This window comes from Triticum aestivum, chromosome 2B (genome assembly GCF_018294505.1).
Source record: "Triticum aestivum cultivar Chinese Spring chromosome 2B, IWGSC CS RefSeq v2.1, whole genome shotgun sequence".
Taxonomy (NCBI): domain Eukaryota; kingdom Viridiplantae; phylum Streptophyta; class Magnoliopsida; order Poales; family Poaceae; genus Triticum; species Triticum aestivum.
The window spans coordinates 149,821,507-149,829,847 of record NC_057798.1 but is presented as its reverse complement, the minus strand read 5'-3'; positions in this window follow the sequence as shown (position 1 = coordinate 149,829,847).

Below are 8,341 nucleotides of genomic sequence, written 5' to 3'. Positions count from 1 at the left end.
ACCCTTCCGGTGGTCCCGGTACAATACCGGTGACCCCCGAAACTTTCCTGATGGCCGAAACTCGACTTCCCATATATAATCCTTTACCTCTGGACCATTCCAGAACTCCTCGTGACGTCCGGGATCTCATCCGGGACTCCGAACAACTTTCAGTTTGCTGCATACTAATATCTCTACAACCCTAGCGTCACCAAACCTTAAGTGTGTAGACCCTACGGGTTCGGGAGACACATAGACATGACCGAGATGGCTCTCCGGTCAATAACCAACAGCGGGATCTGGATACCCATGTTGGCTCCCACATGCTCCTCGATGATCTCATCGGATGAACCACGATGTCGAGGATTCAAGCAACCCCGTCACTACTAGGAAAAGGCCTACTAATGGCGCACCAGTTTTGCCTACTAATGGCGCACTACTGGTGCGCCATTAGTATCACGCCACTAGTATTTTTTACTAATGGCGCATCAGTGGTGCGCCATTAGTATTTGGTATGCTAATGGTGCACCACTGGTGCGCCATTAGTATAGGCCATGGTGCGCCGTTAGGATAGGCCACTGGTGCGCCATTAGTATAGGACATGGTGCGCCATTAGTATTTTTGAATTTTGAAGGCGGGAAAATAGTAGTGGCGCGCCGTCTAACCCCCACCGTGCGCCATTGCTATTTTTGAATTTTGAATTTGGATCTGGATCGTGATTTTTTTGCCCATTTTTTGCTCGTTTTTTTGCACGATATTATTTCAAATTTTGTTCCTGTTTTTGGATCTTGTACGTTCTTTTGTCGTGTTCTTTTGCCGGAGAGGAGTTCGCCGAAGAGGAGGAGGAGGAGGTGACCGCAGAGGCGCTCGCCTATGTCGCCGGAGAGGAGGAGGACGTCACCAGAGAGGAGTTCACCGGAGCATCGTAGAGGAGGAAGGAGAAACCATGAGGGTATGGGAGGAGAGGAGGGAGGAGGAGATCACCGGAGAGGAGGGAGGAGGAGCTCAGCGGAGAGGAGGGAGGAGGAGCTCACCGGAGAGGAGGGAGGAGAAGCTCACCGGAGAGGAGGGAGGAGGAGCTCACCGGAGATGAGGGAGGAGGAGCTCACCGGAGAGGAGGGAGGAGAAACCGTGAGGGGAGGGGAGGGGAGGGGAGGGGAGGAGAGGAGAGGAGGGAGGAGGAGGTCGTCGGAGAGGAGGAGGAGGAGGTCGCCGGAGAGGAGGAGGAGGAGGAGGAGGTCGCCGGAGAGGAGGAGGAGGAGGTCGCCGGAGAGGAGGAGGGTATTATGGTGGAGGAGAGAAGGGAAGATGAAGTGGAGGAGTGGAGGAGAGGTGGAGTGGAGGAGAGGTGGAGTGGAGGAGAAGAATGAAGAGGTAAGGAGGAGAGGACACGCCCAGCCATATATACGGCATAGTAATGGCGCACCGTGGGCAGGTGCGCCATTACTATTATTTTTTTGATTTATTTTGAATTTTGAAGGCGGGAAGATAGTAATGGCGCACCATGGGCAGGTGCGCCATTAGTAAGTTTGAATTTTTTTTGAATTTTTTTTGCCTCTCCAGATCTTAAAAGCCCCGTATCTTTTTTTTTGTTATGTTTTTGAGGATTTTGAAAATGTTTAACGGGGTACCCCCAGTTAAATTCGGATGTAACTTTTTGAGTAGATGATTTTTCATATAAAAAACTTTCTCATCCGAGTTCGTATGCAAAAGTTATGCCCATTTTTACAAATTCTCGAGAGATTTTGCAAAAAAGTCGAAAATTCATGTTTGTAAATTTTGCTAACAACTAGACCACATATCACATGGGAATCTTATTTTCTTTTATTTTTTTGACACTTCTATCATTTTCTTTTATTTTTTTTGAAACTGAAAAGGCGGTCCATGAGGGGAGGGGTGCATTCGGGGGAATGTTTGGGCCAAATTACTAATGGCGCACCGTGGGATGGTGCACCATTACTAGTTCAACTAGTAATGGTGCACCACTCCCACGGTGCGCCATTAGTAGTTTTGAAAAAAAATACTAATGGCGCACCGTGGGATGTGGTGCGCCATTAGTATTTGCACACTAATGGCGCACCAACACATGGTGCGCCATTAGTATTTAGTAATGGCGCACCACATGTACAGTGCGCCATTAGTGTCCATCCCATCTATAGCCCTTTTCCTAGTAGTGCGTATACAATTCCCTTTGTCAATCGGTATGTTACTTGCCCGAGATTCGATTGTCGGTATCCCAATACCTCGTTCAATCTCGTTTCCAGCAAGTCACTTTACTCGTACCGTAATGCATGATCCCGTGACCAGACACTTGGTCACTTTGAGCTCATTATGATGATGCATTACCGAGTGGGCCCAGAGATACCTCTCCGTCATACGGAGTGACAAATCCCAGTCTCGATCCGTGTCAACCCAATAGACACTTTCGGAGATACCTATAGTATACCTTTACAGTCACCCAGTTACGTTGTGACGTTTGGTACACCCAAAGCACTCCTACGGTATCCGGGAGTTACACGATCTCATGGTCTAAGGAAAAGATACTTGACATTGGAAAAGCTCTAGCAAACGAACTACACGATCTTGTGCTATGCTTAGGATTGGGTCTTGTCCATCACATCATTCTCCTAATGATGTGATCCCGTTATCAATGACATCTAATGTACATAGTCAGGAAACCATGACTATCTGTTAATCAACGGGCTAGTCAACTAGAGGCTCACTAGGGACATGTTGTGGTCTATGTATTCACACATGTATTACAATTTCTGGATAACACAATTATAGCATGAATAAAAGACAATTATCATATTGCCTCTAGGGCATATTTCCAACAGAGCACATTATGCAATTCTACTCAACAGCTCACTTCTACCCAGATGGAAGATTTGTGTGGATGACAGAAGGACAGAGGCACCAATCAACTGTTGATGAGTGGGCTAGGCTCATAAATGCCCCCAAAGAAGAAGAACATCAAATAGATGTGTATGCTGAGAAGAAGAAGGATCAAAACACCATGGCTAATATGTATAAGGAAATTCAAGATGAGGCCTTGGAAACACACAAGTTTGGATCAGTCTACTATCTACTATCTAGTTTGGCCACTATAAACACTATTTTGAGGCACACTTTGTTGCCCAAATCTAGAGATCGCAGGATGATCAGAGGCCATTCCATCAACTTGATGCAGTTGTTTGATGTTGTGCCACAGAAATTCAAGGTCATGAGCCTGATTGTAGAGACAATCAAAAGGATGGAAGCTGACCAGAAGAGATCTTGTGGATATGCTCCACACATCCAAGAGCTAATCAATTCCAAGATGAAGCAAGGAGTGTATCTTTTGGACAAAGCACACCTTCCTTTGCTGCCTGAATTTGAGGACAACAAAGTTGTCATGGATGCTAATGATCCATCTTCAGTTGCAGCTCATGAGAAGAAGGAGAAGGCCAGGGAAGCAAAAGCAGCAAAGATGCCAAGTGCAACAGAGGCTTCAAAAGTCTTTCTCAAGTCCAAACAAGACCAGCTTGGGTTTTTGATTCAATCAATCCTGAGGGTTGAGAAAGGACTAGCGACCCTGAAGCGGAACCAGGAGAGCTTGGAGAGGATAATAGAGACAAAATTCTATGATTTGGACTTGAAAGTAACTGAGATTCAGATAGCTGTTGAAGAACTCCAGGAAGAAGCTCAGGAGAGGAAGGGCAAAGCTACTTCACAGGTGTTCCACAGGGTGCCTAGGGCACAGAGGTCTACGGCAGTGCCAGTGACAGACACTAGCTAGAGCTACAACTTCAGCACCTGCAGCCACAGCTCCCACAGCTCATGTTGCCCCTCCAGTGGCAACCCCTCCAGCTCCAACAACATCTACAAAAGCATTCGTCCTTGGAGTCATCTCAACACCACCTCCCGAAGATCAAGCCTAGAGAGACGCATAGCACTATGCATTTTCGAGCTTTTTGGTAACTTGTTGTCAAAGGGGGAGAAAGTGTATAGATCATAGGCTTCAAAGAGAGAGAGAGAGAGAGAGAGAGAGAGAGAGTTGTCTCTTTTTGCTACTTATTTCCTTTGCTTGCCTGTTTGAGATACATTATGTCTGTGTGTGTGTGAGATACTTTGTATGATCATGTGCTTGATCATATTACTCTTTATACTTATGCTTGGATGTTGACATTTTCTATCTCATGTACGATCATTCACTTTGCCTTGGTGATGAGTTCTTGTTCTTATTTATTATAATTTTTAGTGCTCCACCAAGATGTATGTGACATGGAAGAGTAACCCATGATCCTAACAGATTGTGCATTTGCAGTCCAAAGCAAATTTTAACAATGCACAAATTTAGAGGGAGCTCTTACTTATCACATACTTCTCAAAGCGACAATGTACTTCAATTCTTATTATCATTTGTCGAAGCTTTGATCTATATGTTGTCATAAATTACCAAAAAGGGGGAGATTGGAAGTGCAACAAATACCTGGGTGGTTTTGGTAATTCTTAACAACATATAGTTCATTAAACTAATGCTATTTCAAGATAACCATTTCATAAAGTTCAATGATTGGCATGGCATGGACTAGAGATGTGGACCCCTCAAAATGCAAAGGACATATATTGGCAACAAGCTCAAGACTCTACATTTTCATTTTAGTGATCCAAGATCACATTGAGTCCATAGGAAGGCCAATACTATTAAAAGGGGATGAGGTGTTGCTTAATGAGTTACTTGCTCAAAATGCTTTGTGATATGCTCTAAAACCCTCAACCACTTTCTCATTTCCACATATGTCCTAAACCTAAATGTCAAACTCGGCCCCACCGATTTGATCTATCCGGCGCCACCGAGTTTCACTTGACATAGCCACTGCCACAAAGCCTAGTTACTTCCATCTCACCGATAGGGATCTCGGTCTCACCGAGATGGGATTGCAAACTCTCTGTTTCCCCTTTGTAACATTTCGGTCTCACGGAAATGAGCAAATTGGTTCCACCGAGTTTGCATTGCAAACTCCTTGTTTCCTTTTCGTAACACTTCGGTCCCACCGAAGTGAGCGAATCGGTCCCACCGAGTTTGCCTGACCAACCCTATGTGTACCTATTTGCTGAAATCGGTCCCACCGAGTTTATGCGATCGGTCACACCAAGATTACATTATGCCCTAACCCTAGCATATCGCTCTCACCGAGATGACTATATCGGTCCCACCGAAAATCCTAATGTTCACATTTTGAACTAAATCAGTCTGACCGAGTTTGCTGATTCGGTCCCACCGAGTTTGGGAATCTGTGTGTAACAGTTAGATTTTGTGTGGAGGCTATATATACCCCTCCACCCACTCTTCATTCGTGGAGAGAGCCATCAGAACAAACCTACACTTCCACTACTCATTCTCTGAGAGAGAACCACCTACTCATGTGTTGAGGCCAAGATATTCCAATCCTACCATATGAATCTTGATCTCTACCCTTCTCCATGTTGCTTTCCACTCAAATCATCTTTCCACCATAGCCAAATCTGAGAGAGAGAGAGAGAGTGTGTGTGTGTGTTGAGTGTTGGGGAGACTATCATTTGAAGCACAAGAGCAAGGAGTTCATCAACAACACACCATCTATTACCTTTTGGAGAGTGGTGTCTCCTAGATTGGTTAGGTGTCACTTGGGAGCCTCCGTCAAGATTGTGGAGTTGAACCAAGGAGTTTGTAAGGGCAAGGAGATCGCCTACTTCGTGAAGATCTACCCTAGTGAGGCAAGTCCTTCGTGGGCGATGGCCATGATGGGATAGACAGGTTGCTTCTTCGTGGACCTTTCATGGGTGGAGCCCTCCGTGGACACGCGCAATCATTACCCTCCATGGGTTGAAGTCTCCATCAACGTGGATGTACAATAGCACCACCTATCGGAACCATGCCGAAAATCTCTGTCAACATTGCATTTACTCCCTCCAAACTCCCCCCATTTACTTTCTTGCAAGTTGCATGTTTTACTTTCCGCTGCTCATATACTCTTTGCATGCTTGCTTGAATTGTATTGTGATTGCTTGACTTGTGCTAAGTTGCTAAAATCTGCCAGGAACTAAAATTGGGAAAAGGTTAAGGCTTTATTTGGTCAAGTAGTCTAATCACCCCACCCCCCCTCTAGACATACTTTCGATCCTACACCACCCCTTGTCCAATTCGGACCGACAAATATCATAACGGTTCGACCGATAAATATCTTCATAGAATATGTGGGAGCCAATATGAGCATACAGGTTCCGCTATTGGTTATTGACCAGAGAGGTGTCTCGGTCATGTCTACATAGTTCTCGAACCCGTAGGGTCCGCACGCTTAATGTTCTATGACGATTTTGTATTATATGAGTTATGTGATTTGGTGACCGAATGTTGTTCGGAGTCCCGGATGAGATCACTGACATGATGAGGAGTCTCGAAATGGTCGAGAGGTAAAGATTGATATATAGGATGATAGTATTCGGACACTGGAAGTGTTCCGGAGTGTACCGGGTACATATCGGAGTACCGGTGGAGTTACCGGAACCCCCCAGGGGAATAATGGGCCTTATGGGCCATAGGAGGGGATCACACCAGCCCACAAGGGGTGGCGCGCCCCCTAAGGAAGGAGGCTGAATAGGAGAAGGAGGAGGGGGTTCGTCCCCCCCTTTCCTTCCTCCTCCCTCTCTTCCCTTTTCCCCCTTCCGGTAAAAGGAAAGGGGGAGGCCAAATTGGACTAGGGGCCCAAGTAGGATTCCTCCTACTTGGGTGCGCCCTAGACTGCCTCTCTCCCCCTCCCACCTATATATACATGGGAAGGGGGCGCCTAGAACACACAACATTGATTCCTAGCCATGTGCGGTGCCCCCTCCACAGTTTACGCCTCCGATCATATTCAGTAGTGTTTAGGCGAAGCCCTGCGCGGATAACTTCACCATCACCGTCACCATGTTGTCGCGCTAACGGAACTCTTCTACTTCCTTGACACTCTGCTGGATCAAGAGTTTGAGGAACGTCATCGAGCTGAACATGTGCAGAACTTAGAGGTGTCGTACGTTTGGTACTTGATCGGTCAAAACGAGAAGAAGTTCGACTACATCAACTGCATTGTCAAACGCTTCCGCTTTCGGTCTACGAGGGTACGTGGACACACTCTCCCCCTCTCGTTGTTATGCGTCTCCTAGATAGATCTTGCATGAGCGTAGGAATTTTTTTGAAATTGCATGCTACGTTTCCCAACAACGATCTCATGGTCATTGGTAGTGTGGTGAATTGCTGGCATCTTCTCATCATCAGAGTCCTCCTTCGTGGAAAGTTGCTCCTGTTCGGCATGGTGGATGACCATATCGCAGCGGTTCGCTTCCACCACGCGGTGAGACTAAAGGGACTCAAGGATAGTGCGGTTTTTCAGTGACAACAACGGGGTCGGCGATGAGCTCAGCCACGGGTGATGGCGTTGACATGCTCGGCGGGGAGATGCACCTATGTCGCGAGGTGCTCAGCCTCCTCAGCCCGCATTGTGTGGTATTGCGTCTCCGCCTCCTCCCACAAGAGGAGGCAGATGGTGTCGCGCTACCCTTGGCTGTAGCATCGATGGTGATCACGAGCTCCTCCATGAGCCCCATGGGGTCGATGTCCTCCATGGGATCCATGGGGTCGACGTCCTCCTTCTCATCCTCTTCCTTCACGGGATCAATAGGGGTCGATGTCCTCCATGGGATCCATGGGATCGACGTCCTCCTTCTCATCCTCCTCCTCCACGGGATCAATGGGCTCGCCGTTCCTCCTCACCCTCCTGCTCCAAGGGATCCATGGGGTTGTCGTCCTCATTCTCCTCCTCCAGGCTCGGTTCCTTGCCGGTGGCAACTCAATGTCGCGTGCCCCGCCACTTAGGTGCATTCCTCGACGGCAAGCTGCACGTGCCACTTGGTCAAGAGCATGACATAATAGGTTGGGTGGCGGCATGGCATCTCGGTGGGGGGAGGTCAACAGGCGAGCTCAGCTCTAGGCGACTATGACATGGATGAGTAGGGAAAGGGGGGAGAGGGAAGGTGGCTAGGGTTTAGGGTTGTCAGCCGACTTTTTATAGCCGAGGGAGGCTCCTTGGACGGTGCATCGATCATCGTGCCATGAATGCGGGTAGGCAGAGCATTGAGTTTCAATGGTTTTTGTGAAATCGCGAGCTTTGAAAGTTTTATGGGTGGGCCGGTCTGTCTGAGTTTTAGGCGACAAATTCCCCTACTCCGCGTCTCGATATTTGGGGCCGGATTGACGTATTTATGTCATCCGAATGAGTCTGACCTAAAGTAGGGGTATATGTTAGAGCATCTCTAGCAGACCCGGCATCCCGCCGACCCGCAAAACGCGTTTGCAGTTCGC